The sequence below is a fragment of the Pelodiscus sinensis genome, chromosome 6 (assembly GCF_049634645.1).
Source record: "Pelodiscus sinensis isolate JC-2024 chromosome 6, ASM4963464v1, whole genome shotgun sequence".
In the NCBI taxonomy this organism is placed as follows: Eukaryota; Metazoa; Chordata; order Testudines; family Trionychidae; genus Pelodiscus; species Pelodiscus sinensis.
In genome coordinates, this window is record NC_134716.1 from 112,430,354 (window position 1) to 112,444,876 (window position 14,523).

General features: G+C 41.2%; 1 protein-coding gene across 4 annotated transcripts in view; it reads right to left on the reverse strand.

Annotated features, from left to right (window-relative positions):
* RAB27B (RAB27B, member RAS oncogene family) overlaps positions 1–14,523 on the reverse strand; it is a 178,659-nt gene that overhangs the window by 45,320 nt on the left and 118,816 nt on the right. Inside the window, exon 1 of one of the 4 annotated variants that reach the window (XM_006116597.4) lies at positions 3,676–3,919. The exons of 1 other annotated variant lie outside the window; for it this stretch is intronic. The gene's annotated coding sequence lies outside the window, so the exon portion shown is untranslated. Of the gene's footprint in view, positions 1–3,409; positions 3,639–3,675; positions 3,920–14,523 lie in introns of those variants that run through there. 2 more of the 4 variants (XM_006116598.4, XM_006116596.4) reach the window with 2 other exon arrangements.

The following is a 14,523-nucleotide window of genomic DNA, read 5'->3' on the forward strand; positions in this document are numbered from 1 at the left end:
GGGTATAATTGTAATCTCTCAGGGGCAATATTTTTTACTAGCAGTTCTTAATCATTCCATTTGCTAAACAGCAATATCTACACCTCAATTCATGTACTCTGGAAGCAAGCATATGGCGTGTCCTGGAATGTCCACCCTCAGAGTTTCAAGGTATACTAAGGGAGGGTTTATGAAGGCATTCTAAATGGACTGCTACACCCTGATACAGATGTGTCAGCAGGTGCATTATAATGTTTGCCTTCAGAGAAACACCACAAATGCACTCCCCTGAGAGCTATCACTTATCTCAACATCACTGCTGAACTGGACTTGGTAGCTTTGTATGCAAAATGTTACCAAGACTGGGTTCTGGAGGATTCACGCACAACCTTTGAATTTTGAGAGCATTGCAGTACAGTGACATTTACCATTTTTGCTCACTTGAGTGTTTGTGACTTGGGAAAATGGTCTTGTTTTTAAAAAAGTCTGGATCAAGAATTACAAATGTTTGGGTGAAGATCCTTTCCTGTTGTAAATGGGCATAGTTCCAGAGTCCAGCCCTTTCTTTCCACATGCCTGAAAGCATGTGATTTATTTTACCCTTGAGTGAATGCTTTTCGTCTCCATAGACTGATGTACAAAATTAGTTTAAAAGACCTTGTAACATTGAATTTGGGAGGGATATAAAATAAATGAGCTCATTCTACACCTTCACACACAGTCAGAAAATAGCCTGCAGAACAAGGTTATATCTGGACATTCTAGTTCGTCACCATTGAAAAGACTAAACAGGTTTTGTACTGGCTGCAAGTGCATAAAACACTCTCTAAATTGATGCATTGGGGCAGTAATATTTCTGGATTAGCTAAATTGCTAACAAACAGCAGTGTATTTTACTTCTAGATTGGCTGATTTTCCTGTACATATCACACCATGTTTCAGCCTCACTCGTTCTCCCAGTGATGGGAGAGTAGAAACATTAATGACAGCAGTATTTCGTATTTTATGGGTATAGCGGGAGTTATTCAAAATAGCTATTCTGGAATAACTGTTAAATCAAAAGCTTCAGAGGTGAGTGTGTAACAGGAAAAACCTCAAACAACAAACAGTCTAGTAGCACCTTAAAGATGGAGTAGTTATGAGGCTAATAAGAACCATTAGTTCTTATCAACCTCTATAACTACTCAGTCTTTAAGATGCAGCAGACTGTTTGTTGTTGAAGTTTTCCCTGTTACACACTCACTTGGCTATCCCTCTGAAGCTTATCTACTCTGTCTTTTTTTCTTCCTCCCCTTCAATTTTTGTTCCTTCTCCCCCCTCCCCTCGCTCCTTCCCTTATTTATCCTATGATCTGGACTTCCAACACTCCAGTCATCTGAAGTGGGTTGTACCCATGAAAGTTCATGATATCATTTACATGTTTTGTTAGTCTATAAAGTGCTACCCGACTATTTGTTGCTAAATCAAAGTACTGTGTTCCAGTTTGGTAGCTATACTCTTTCTTGCCCCTGATTCAGAAGGACTCTGAGTCTCTCCAAGTAAATGTTACAGGTTTCATCTCAGCAGAACAGGAAATTGCTTCTTAAAAAGATGCAAGCATCCTTTTTTTGAGGGGGGCAGGGGTGGCTTTTAGAGGTCAGCTGCTTCAATATAAATTGAGCCATTCAAAACATCCCACAAATTTATCCATCTATATAGACAGATTCAATATATCCTAGATCACGCATTTTTAATTAAAAGCTACCAACCTACAACAGTGTTAAAATGCCAGTTCAAAGTGACATGGCTGACTTGCCAAGGTGGATTTTCACCTCATCCTATACTCCTGGCTATTTTGCTCCTTGTGAGCCAGCTGAGACTGAAACAGGGAAGAATTCTCTAGAGATCACTTATCAGTTTCACATAGCTCCTTCCTCAAGAACAGATTTTCAGTAGAGTGGACAGCTGGCATGATATTTAACTGATTTAGACATATATGAACATGTCCACTCCTGCCTCTAGAAGAGAGATTTGATCCAAACATTCAGACTGATCCAACATCCCTTACTAAAACCCCATAACACTCAATCCTGACCATCCCACACTAAGATTATGACCTTCCACTCCCATCTACCAAAGAGATTAGTGCATCCACAGTAACACCCCCAAACACGCTAAGATTATTCTAAGTGGATTACGAAAGTGTGGGCTTTTTATTTCAAAAGCTAATTGAGGGGAAAAAATGGGAGTAGGGGGAACAAAACATTTTGTATGTGTCAGCTTTGACTTTGTCCATTTACTGACATCTAGGAGAGCAGAATAAGCCAGTTGCTGTTGAAAGTCTTCATTGTCCCTTCATGAGCAGTAATGGTGAAGCTCAAATAGCCCAGCAGCGCAGCAGGATCAATATAACCTTTCCATTATTGTGAAGCAAGTTGCTATTGATTGCAAGGAATTCTCAGCTCCCCAGGAAAACCTCTTAATATATTCACAGTTCAGCAGCAGGGGTTTATTCCAGAGACAACATGGGGACAGAGCAAGGTTTTAGAATGCAGGAATGGGAGACAGTGTCCATTGTAGTGTGCAAGGCACAAATTGAACAGCTCACATTTTAGACACAAAACCTAGCAATTACAAACTAGATGCAGGTTTCTGCTCCCTTGTATGTCAATATAAAAATTATAAATCCACTGGCATCTTCCAGCTAAATCTGATGTAAAACTGGACTATCATCAGCAGACCTTGCCCTTAACTGTCCTACATTTTAAATAACTTCATAACCAGGGAGACTAGTTCTACTCCATTTACACGTCATACGATCCTACCAACAAGACAGAGATTTTCCCAGATTTTATAGCGCTATAAAACTTCACTACAAGCAGCTTAGATACTGTGAAAAAACTACTGTCTATCATCACCAAATTCTTTTATCTAAAACTGGAAATGAAACACAGTAAGAATGCTTCAGAGAACATTACCAGTAACCTCTTATTAAATAGAGCAGAACCTGATCAGCATTCAGAAAATAGAAGAATGCTGTTATTTTTAAAATCTTATACAAAAGTGAAATAAAGTGGGGCAAAGTGGCAAGAAAAAACATCACAACTAAGTTCATAAAGAAAGTTTAAAGAATGGAAAAAAATATTGTGCCAGCCTCTCTATTTACCTTAGAGCTCCCCAGAAAGCACATGTGAAATTTCTAATAGCAATAAAATGGAAGTATTGACACCTGGATGCTTTGAAAACAAAAAAAAAAAAACCCAGCTTTTTGATATACAAATATTAAGCAGAGGGACCAACCACCAGTTTTCAGGCAACCTGCACTGAGGACGTATTCCAACTGGCATACAAATCGGCATGCCTTGCAATGTAATCTGGAATGACCAAAAGGAGAGAAGAAGCACAGAAATTCAAGACAGATATTTGCCATTTTAGGCCCAGCGCTCCATACCTGCATTGCTAACTTCCTTTCCACGCAGTTAGGGAGCAGTTATGAACACGCTAGCTGGGTGTGAATACATTCCAGCAATAACACACAGCCACTTTCTCCCCTGCCTGCCACACTCACCAGCCTGAGAACTTTGGTGTCGGATTTCAGGGACCGATGTTTGCTTTTCCGTCCCGCATTTAACTCCTCCTAAGCGACCCCCCCCCCCCCCTTCCCCAACAACCCAGTTTTCCTTGGAAAGGTTTAAAAGCGCACGCCAAACAACTTACCCGGATAGTCTGAGCGATTATGTGGTTCCTGCAGCTGTCAGGACAGCAGAGGGCTGTTTTAGCACCACCTTTGGGAGACTAGCTTGACAAGGCTTGTATGAGAAAGAGGCGTGCCCTGAGCGTCTGTACACGGATGTAAGGCACTAACCCCCAGGCAAATCTTGCTTGTGACTCAACAGCAGGCACTAACTGCTAAATACACACTCTGCCCTTTGTTAAAGGCTCTGCCCTGCTTTGGGTTCTAACAGCTGTGTGACAGCAATGTCAGGCTTCATCAAATGTGATCAGCTGCTGCAGGTTACCTACAGCAGTGTAAGTCCCTTTTTAGCATATTGGCGGTTCCACTGACTAACCTAATTTAGATAGCTTTAGAGGGGAAGCCGAGATAGTCTGTAATAGGAAAAACTTAAAAATCAACAAATAGACTAGTAGCACCTGAAAGACTAACAAAACATGTAGATGGTTTTGTTAGTCTTTAAGGTGCTACTAGTCTATTTGTTGTTTTTTAAGTTTTTCCTAATTTAGATAGAGGTACCACTTAGTATACTTTTGTATGGTGTTTTTGCACCGATTCATTCAGGGTTACCTTTTTTATGTTTGTAATATTCCATGTTGTTTTCCACCATTGTTTCTATGTAGCTATACCTTTGTTGCATTGCTCCTTTATCACCAGACCTCTGAGCCCACCAAAGGCCAAATATGGGACATGGTGTGTGACAAAGACCCAAGGGCCACCAAAAATTACTCAAACAGAAAACCTTAAAATGCCAGGAGACACCCTCCCTCCCCTCCCCCTTTCTAGTGTTAATGATGCTTCCTATAACCTCTGGTCCCTAACTCTTTGTCTAATTTAAATAAGTTTAAATAATAAAAGAAAGGGGGTACCAAATTTGTCTGCATTGTTGGTAATTTTGGGGTCAAAATAAGTAATTTTTCTCCAAATGTAGTAAAGTTGAGAGATATGCATAGCTGGTGTTCAAATGGCCACTGTAAAGTTAAAAAAACATTTTTCCTGGGCTGTTATATGCCCATTAAAAGGAATACAGTCAAAAGGTCCATAATAGAAGAGCAAAAGGTGAATTCTTATTTCATTGATTAGATACAATGTGTGACTCCCAGTTTTTGTGTTATGGGAAGGGGCAAATAATACTTCCTTATTCCCTCTCTCCACTAGTCATGATATTTACACCTCTATATTACACCCTCTTAGTCATTTCTTTTTGTTTTCAAGATGAACAATTCAAGCCTTTTGGGTGTGGTGGACTGTCTCAGGTAGGGGCATTTAGACCATTTCAGAGAGAAAGAATGAGTTTGCTTTAAAGCATTAGCTGAAAGCTTTTATCTCAAACTGTAGGGACTCATGCTCTACAGCAGTCCCATGTTTGGGTCAGCCTGTCAATGTTACATATGGAAAATGTTTCATAGCCTTAATCGTTTTTGTTGCCTATCTCTGTACCTGTTCCATTTCTAATATATCTTTCTTGGAGATAGGATTCATGCAGTATTCAAAGTGTGGGTATACCATGGATTTATATAGTGCTATTATGATATTGTCTTATCTTTCCCATCCCTAATGGTTGGTTCCTAACATTTTATAGAAACTTAAACAAACTTTTCTTAAATCTATATCCACAACGATTCCAAGGTCTCATCCCTGAGTGGTAACAACTAACTTAAGACCCCCATCATTTTGTATGTATAGTTGGGATTGTGTTTTCCAATGTGCATTACTTTTCATTTACCAACATCGAATTTCATCTGCCATTTTGTTGCCTAGTCATCCAGTTTAGTGAGATTGTTTTGTAATTCTTTGTGGTCTGCTTTGGACTTAACCATCTTGAGTAATTTTATATCGTCTGGAAGTTTTGCCACCTCACTGTTTAGCCCCTTTTCCAGCTCATTTAGATTCCCAAAAAAAGTTGGCCTTCGTGTAAACACAAGTCTTTGACCTGTTCTTTGTGGTATCCTAGAAGGAAATAAGACAGAATGCAAACAGAAAAGAACATCTTACACCTTAGTCTCAAACAACACAGCTTTATGGTTAGTCTCAGGTTGAGAGAGACTCAGCTTTCATGTCTGGGTTTCCAACACTGATCTGTAATGTCTCAGGAGAGTGTAGGCAGCAGGATTCTGTAATACAGGTGTATTTCTGGAACATCAGGAGTAAGGGCTGATGATTCAAAACAAAGCACTTCCCTAAATATTTCACTCATTTGTCTACTGCTTATCAGTCTCTGAAACCATTAGGGAATAGCAGTCTTTTAGATTATAAGATTTTTGGGACACAGATTGTTATTTACTAAGGGTACATCTATACTGCAATGCTATTTTAGGATACCAGAGTATCCTGAAATAGCTATCCTTGTGTCTTCACAGTAAGCCCATTATTTCGGGCTCACTATTCCAATGTCCCTGTAAACCTGATGTCCCTGTAAGGGGTGTTTCAGAATAGGGTTTTATTTCAAAATTTGGCGCTGTGTTGTTCCTCGGTCTTAAAAAGTTTAAGAAACACTGCTTTAAAGCATTGCTTAACTTTCCAAACTAGTCAATATGGGAGGATAAAGCATATTCTTATGGAATACTGTCCCACTAAGTCACTATCAAGATCATTAGTTAGGGCATAGATAAGAGGTCCCTATTTAGCCTCACTATATTATTATCAATCAACGTATTAACTATTGCATTCAGAACAAGGCAGGGTGTCCTGAGGAACTATTACATTATCGCAGTGGTCTCTTCTACTCATTAAACCTCTGAGTATATTCTGCTTTAGGCCGTGCTATAAAGTTGTTACAGTGTGGTGTGGCCAAAAACTACGGTATGTGACAAACACTGGGAAACAGGATAACAGCAAAAGAGGAAGGGAGATTGGGGAGTCTGGTTTACACTATGCATTAATACCAGGCACGTTAATTTTTCAACTTCTGAGGCCTGGGTTCAAATCCATCTCCTAGCACAGCTGAAAATTAACTTAGTCCACTCATGAAGCAGCCCAGGACTCATATAGGGAAATGTATTGTAGATCAGTATTTTATGCAATGCTGTGCATGGAAGTTTGGTGGTGAGATGAAGAAATTTGCATCACACAACTACTAACTGATACATATGAGACCCCAGGCAAAGTTAGTTTCCAATTTAAAAAATAAAAACACAAGGAGGAGAGAGAGACAGAGCTATGGGAAAGGAAAACCAATAACAGTAAATAAGAAATAAGCGTTATGATTCTCTCTCTCTCTCTCTCTCTCTCTCTCTCTCTTACTTTGTTTGTTTATTTATGTTTGTACTTTATACATAAAAGGAAATAATTGTATCTCTGGGCTTTCATGAAAAAATCTTCACTTTTTAAGAGTTATAGTTTTCCTGGAATTTGTTGATAAAGCTGTAGCCTTCCATAGACTAACATAATTGTCTATATTATCTTTGGTTTGGGTTCAGAGCTCAGAATGGATCAGGAGCTCAGACAGCATGGTGATGGGCATAGTATAAATACCTAGCAAAAGTGATGAGGATTGTACATATAATTCAAAGGTATGTGGCAGATCACATAACTAACTGCCAACTAACTGCTGACTTGCCCATGAAAAACTCTATTGGTATTTGTTGATGTTTGTCCATTAATGCGCCCAATGGTGAAATTGGTCTGCACTAGTACTGAAGATGTACTAGAATTTTGCCTTTTTGCTTTTTCTATTTACAATGCTGGACTTCACAGTGAATGAGTGTTATCTATGGCATATTTTTTATGTCTATAAAGGTCTTTTGGTGTTTTATTCTTTGAGGTCTCTTAGATTCTACCATCCCCTCCTGGCCTTCAAAGAAACAAAAACAGTGGGAAAGAAGAATTGCCATATTGGATCAGACTGTTGGTCCATCTAGCCCAGTAGCCTGCCTCTGGCAGTTGTCAACATAAGTTGCTTCAGAGGAAGAGACAAGAAACATGGTAATAGGTAGATGTGGGATAATTTGTCCCTCATGTGCATGTTATCCTAGTTCCTAATAGATAGAGTTTAGGTAAAGTCCATTGACAGAGAGGGTGAATAACTTATGAGTCTGCTCTGTATAAACTTTATGCAGAGTAAGAGGGATTTATCTGAGGTTCTGATCCCATTGGTTTTGTGCATCTCGGGGCTATGTCAAGTCCCTGTGACTGAGTCTTCCCAGAGCTGAGCTGATCTCAGTGTATGATCTCAATTGCTCTGATGTGGGTTGTAACCCCAGTTCTGTACCTTTGCTAGGGAACACCAGAGCTTCTGGCTCAGCAGGGCAGGGGGAGGGGGCAAGTAGGCAGGTTCAGAGGTATGATCAGTCCATCAAGGGCTCATCTAGACTGCATTCCTCTCTCAAAAGAGGAATGCAAATAAAGCAGATCTAAAATTCAAATGAAGCGTGGATTTACAAACTCATGCTTCATTTGCATAATTGTGTCCGAGCGCTTTTTCAAAAAAGGGTTTTTCAAAAACAAACAAACAAACAAACAAACCTCTGCAGTGTAGACAGGGTTCTTTTGAAAAAAATTTCAAAAGAACCCAGACTCCTGAAAGAATGAGATGTATGGGTTCTTTTGAAAAAGGGTTTTTTCCCCCAAAAGAACCCCGTCTAGACTGCAGAGTTTTTTTCAAAAAAAAACTTTTCGAAAAAGCACTCAGACGTGATTATGCAAATGAAGTGTGAGATTTGTAAATCCACGCTTCATCTGAATTTTTGATCTGCTTCATTTGCATTCCTCTTTCAAGAGAGGAATGCAATCTAGACATAGCCCAGGTGACAGTTTCCTAGGGTATCTATGACCCAACCAATGACAATGTGAAAGAAAAGAGATGAGAGAGAAATGCAATGGAAAAAGAGGGTAATGAAATGCTCAGAGTTGAGGGAAATAGGGCATAGTCAAAGGGTAGCCTTGAGCTTGGAGCAGGGCTGTAGGGGGCAATGTGAGGCTGAGATGGATGGACCTAGCCTCACAAGTCCAAGCTTGCCTTTCCTCCAAGCCTCAATTCAGGAAGCTAACCTGAGCTGCCAATCATGCTGTTAACATCCATACTGTTCTTTTTAGTACGCTACTTTGAGCAAAGTTAGCAAGAGTCTGTTTTCCCATGCTGGGAATTGCACCTCCCTGCTGCAGTGTAGACATACCCAGAGAGGCTTCATTTATTCTTTATGTCCCAGGCCTGGTCGATCTTGGCGAGGGGGTCTGAATAGATTTACATGGTAAATGGTGCGGAGCAGCTGCTATTGTTTTGTAAAGATATGGGATGTGGCTACAGAAACAAAATGTCTCTGCTGGAAGGTGAGGCTCTCGCCTGCAGTGGAGCAAAGAGAGGGGGGCAGGTTGTAGCATTGGATTGGATTGGATTGGGGCAGGATTTCAGTGCATTGTTAGGGAATGTCTAGAGAAATAATTGAGCACTCGTGCTGGAGTAGGAAGCACAAACAATACTGTGATAGCTGATTCTAGGATGCAGTTTGAATGTGCAGGACCCCTGCTGACTTTGTTGGGTTTTTTTGTACATGAGTGGATCCAGAGACCCATGCACAAATGAAATAGCTACAAATAACTTTGTATAGCCCTTGTGGGCAACTAGTCAAAATGCCCACCCTAGTGACCAGGACTGAGTGATTACCAGCCCATTACAGTTCTGTGTAAATGGTATTGGGGGTATTCAAATTTGGCTGTTCACTTCCATTCAATGTGGCAGACCTCATTCTTCCCTCTGGTACTGTTTCCTCTATGGTCTTCATTAATCCAGTAACAACCAGTGGTTATGAGCAGATGAAATCAAACTCTGTTGGCAAACATCTCTCTAAGGGTCCCTGCCTCTGAACAGACTCTATGATCTCTTCAAGCATCCTCCAAAGTGGCTTAAGATTCACCATGCTGACTTAACTTCAGTTCTGCCACATCTAGACTTAATGACTTTGCAAATTACTTGTTCCATTTATATTGGACTTTAGGGTGGGAGTCCATTTATATTGGACTTTAGGGTGGGAGGGGACTTTTTTTTTGGTCAGGGACCACTGACGCACAGAAAAACAGAAAAATTAGTAAGAGACCACACACAAGCAAAAAACACAACAAAAAAACCCTACGCTATTCAGCTGCTTCCAATACTCCTAAGGTAGAAGTTAGACACAGAAACCCAGCTCTCACACAGGCCTTGTCTATACTTACCAGAGGATCAATGTTCCAACAATCGATCTTTTGGGGTTCGATTTAGTGGGTCTGGTAAAGACCCACTAAATCAAACACTGAGGGAGCCCCCTTCAGCCCTGAAACTCCTCACAGTTGCGAAGAGTAAGGAAGTCAATGGGAGAGTTTCTTCCATTAAGCTTTGCTGTGGGGCTACCCCAGAAAAGTTGATGTAAGATATGTCAACTCCTGCTACACAATTGTCATGTCTGGAATTGCATATCTTACATAGATTTTCTCCTCTAGTGTAGACCTGGCTCCACACTTAACTTGGCACACACGATGCTCCAGCCCGACTGGAATGGGGTGCCAAGACTCATTGTTTGCCCCCACAGTGGGGGGTTCCAAGGCTCAGGGCTTCTGGCTTGCAGCACTGTAGGTTCCCCACCCCTGCTTTAGAGACATGTACCCTCTTTAAAAAGTTCTTAATTTCTGGATAACTTTTCCCTTTTAGTTTGAATTGGCTAAGAGTAGATATATCAGGCCATATCTTCTATCTTCTTTGGGGCCCTTAGACAAAAGGAGTGTCTCTCAAGGACCTTGGTTTCCTGCCAGTGACTCTGCTAATTAAAATTAAGCATTATTTGTAAGAGCAGGAAATGTGTATGGACCCTGTTCTTTCCAGATACAGAAAAATATTATACTGTACATAGCAGTAACTAAACAACTACTAAAATGACTACAGTAAAAATAAAAATAGGTGTCTTTTCTTGAATTAATCTTCTCTTAGAAGAGAGCTTTCAGTCTGAATTTATCATCCCTCTAAACAGGATATTTGCAGCAACTGTTAAATTACACCACACTAAAAGACAAACACATTTTCATACCTCCTCTTCCAGTACCCACATATTTGAATGAATGCCTCCAGGAAACTGCTGACTGAAGCATGTTTCTTTCTCTCTAAGAACTGTTTGCAGCCATTTCTCTACCTTCATATGTTTTTAAAAAACATATTAAAGCTAATGTTAAAAAACTTGGTACAACTGGGTGTCATGCTCTGCAAATAAAAGTTTTGCTTAAAGGTCATATGATGCGTACAGTACACAATCAGCAACAACCCAAATGTAGCTGCATACATTTAACAGTACGATTTAGATCTTTGAATCAAATATTGGAGTGCATTACTCATTGAAAATTTTATGGAGAGTTGGTTGAGGCAAGCAGATATATCAATAAGTGGAGATTGTCCCTTGGTAAATCAGGTTGTCCATTGGAAAATACAATCAAGTAGTATTTGAGTCCCTTCCTGACTGTGATTTTCATTGGCACTCCTCTTTCTCTCCTGATGTCTGATGATATGTTCTATGTAGATATCCTTCAAGCACTTGCTGGTATCCAGCACCATGAGCTGCTGCATCAGCTGAGTATAGCAGTGTTTGACTCTGTATTCACTCAGAACTCACTTGTTACTAGGATCCCATGCACTCAGAGCTCTGACAATCAGCATGCGGGGTTGACTTTTGTAGTCTCTAGCTTTCAAGATGTCAGTCAGAGGGATGTACTGTAAATTAGCGTATATAACCCACACCAGTGCATAACCTGCAGTTTATCCCGAATGTGTAAAAATGTTTTGGATAACCGCGGACCTGTATAACCCGCAGGTTATATATGCTAATTTAAGGTAATTGCACATACCAGGATAAACTGTATCTTCTGTTAGGTAGCCAACCTGCTGCCAGTAGGGGAAACATAGAGCACAGCACAGGTGAACTGGCCGGCTTGCAGGAGGGGAGCCGCACTCACGCCCAGGCTGCACACAGCCACAGCCAGGCGCAACCCACCCTCCTCCAGGCGGGGGGAACATAGAGCGCAGTGCAGGCGAGCTGGCTGGCCTGCAGGAGGGGAGCTGCACTCACGCCCAGGCTCCACACAGCTGCAGCCAGGCTCAACCCATGCTCCTCTGGGCAGGGGGAACGGAAAGCACAGTGCAGGCAAGTAAAAATAAACTTGTATACCCTGTGGGCCTGTATAGCTCATGGGGTGGGGAGCGGGATTTGTAAAAATGTGTATAACCCACAGGTTATATATGCTAAAAGACGGTACTTCTACAGCTTTCAAGATCAAGTATCTCAGAAGGCCAGGATCCTGTTTTTGAAAAGCACTCTGATGTCCACCATGAACATCTTCTTCCTGTCCTCATTAAGGATGACGATGTCCAGCTGCAGTTGGCTGTCCATTCCAGGGACAGCAGCGTTCATAAGAACATAAGAACAGCAATACTCAGTCAGACCTAAGGTCCATCAAGTCCAGTAACCTGTCTGCTGACAGTGGCCAATACCAGATGCCCCAGAGGGAGTAAGCAGAAACAGGTAATGGCCACCTTCCTCATGGATGTCAGGATAGCTCTGCCCAGGCAATTCTGGATGGCACTTTGTAGCAGATGCCAGGCTCTGGAGTGGGGCTTGCAACTATGCAGGATATGGGGTAGTGTCTTGCTGGCATAGCTTCACTCCTGCATTTACTTGTTCCAGTTCCTGTGGTGGACAGTGCCTGTTCAGTGGAATGCAGTTCATCTGGGCGCCGTGGACGAACCTCCAATCTGTAAATCGTGTGAAGCTGCCCTCAGGGAGGAAGTGTACATCTCTAAATACTGAGTGATGACATAATCTCCTGGATGTAACTTATGTCCTCAACCATGCTAGCCTATGACTTATAGTTTCCTATGTGCCCTCGTCTCATCCCCTCTCAAATTCATTTGTTAGAACCTTGAGGCAAGAACTGAGTCTCTTTGTCCTGTAAAGCATTTAACACATTTCAGGACACTGTAAAAATAAACACATGAAGAAACAAAGAATTCCTCACTCGCAATCATTATTTGAAGACCAATTATCTGAAAACAAGATTTATTTGAATTAGAAAATATACATTAGGATGAATGCAGCAGTTCTGGGTAGCAGTCACATTAGATAGGCCACATTTTTGGAAACCAAATTTTTTTATCCAAAAGCTGCCAAAAACCAAAAAATGGTCACCTCACTGGTTGTGTTTTAATTTTCAAATGAAAAGCCATTCTTTTAGAAAAATAGCCACTTCCCAGACAAATTTACATTTAGTAGAAAACCTAAGTTTTCAACAGAAAAAAGTTTAAATGTAAAATTTGCAACCAGCCCTAGTAATGCATTGCCAGGAAACATTTTTGAATAAACATTTGGGCTACTATTTGACATTCATAAACATTTTCATGACTAAATCAGTGACTGTCCTGATACTTGCAGATGGAGAATATGAGCCAACAAATACCATCAGAAATAATCACCCATATTTATTCACTGCCAAATTTAAACAAGACTTCTTGTAACTTTGCCTACAGACAGATTGGTACCTGTCATAATTAGAGACTTTTTAATGATTAAACCATTGAGTTAATTAAGACAGAGTAAAAGAGAAAGAAACTGAATAATATATCATCAGACCCTAGCAACTGCCATGAGAACTAGTGTATGCTGTGTAATGTGTTAGGAACTTTGCTGTAATAAAGGCAGTTTTGATTAATTATGCAGAACCAAAAAAGGTTCCATGAAGCAACTTTGTTATCACACCTGAGAAATGTTCAAAATCTTCGCAAAGTATAGTATATCGTATTTCAAATGTTACATCATTTACCTACTGGCAGGGCTGAGGAGAGACTTGCTGGGCTCCTTGGCAGGGTGGGAGAGGGCTTAGCTCTGTTCCCCCAGAAAGGATGGGGCCTCAGGCAGAAGGGGTGGAGCTGAGGCTAGCTTGCCCAAGCCAGCCCTTCAGTGCCACACAGGACTTCAGCAGTGATTTCAAGGGCATGGGGCTCTGGCCGCTGCTATGGTTGAGGTAGCAGCTGCAGCAGCTAGGAGCCCTGGGCCCTTTTAAAATGCCAGACCACAGGGCAGCTGCCCTCTTTGTCTTGCCCTCCTCCCCCATTTTCTCCCCTAGTCAGCAGCACTGTCTACAGGCGCTAGGCACTTATGTTACTTGGAACACATTTGGGTCCCCATTCACCACCAGCTTGCACCCTTTTGGTGTCATTAATACTTGTGCAATGTACATGCATCCACCTTGAATGCTGTTTTGTAAATCCGCACCAGCATCCCCTTTGAGGCCTTTATAGGCATGCCCAGAGCAATGGTTTGGAATAGTGCGCCCCAAAGGTACTCTCTAAGGGGAGAGGGTGTTGCCCCTTTAAGCACACAAACACACACACACCAGTTGCAGAGTTAATGCTGAGAGCTCCTACACCCATGCAGCTCTGATCTGATCTCTTCTTTCACAGCTCTCAAGGAAAACAAGGATGATTACCACTTTATATGGGCCCTTCAGTCCCCTCCAAGACACACACTAGCCACCGCAGAAGAGTATTTCCTGCTTGGCTGCCCTACTCCTACAATATCTTTCTGAATTGATAGTTTACATAATTTACATACATGTTTTACTGGAGTAGATGACTACACAAGGAGTAAGGCCATGGAGAATCAAGTCCATTACCTAATTATCTCAATGCTGCAATGGTGGCAAATAATACTGTCCTTAAAGGGGAAATGAAGACACTTAGAAGTTAGGACCAAAACTTGAGTTATTAAAGTTCAGCATGTAAAGCAACATGGTCTGATTTTCAGAGACCGCTGCTTACATTAACTTCAGTGTAAGCTAGGGGCACCCAGCAGCTCTGAAAAAAAGACCACCTTTTTCAAAAT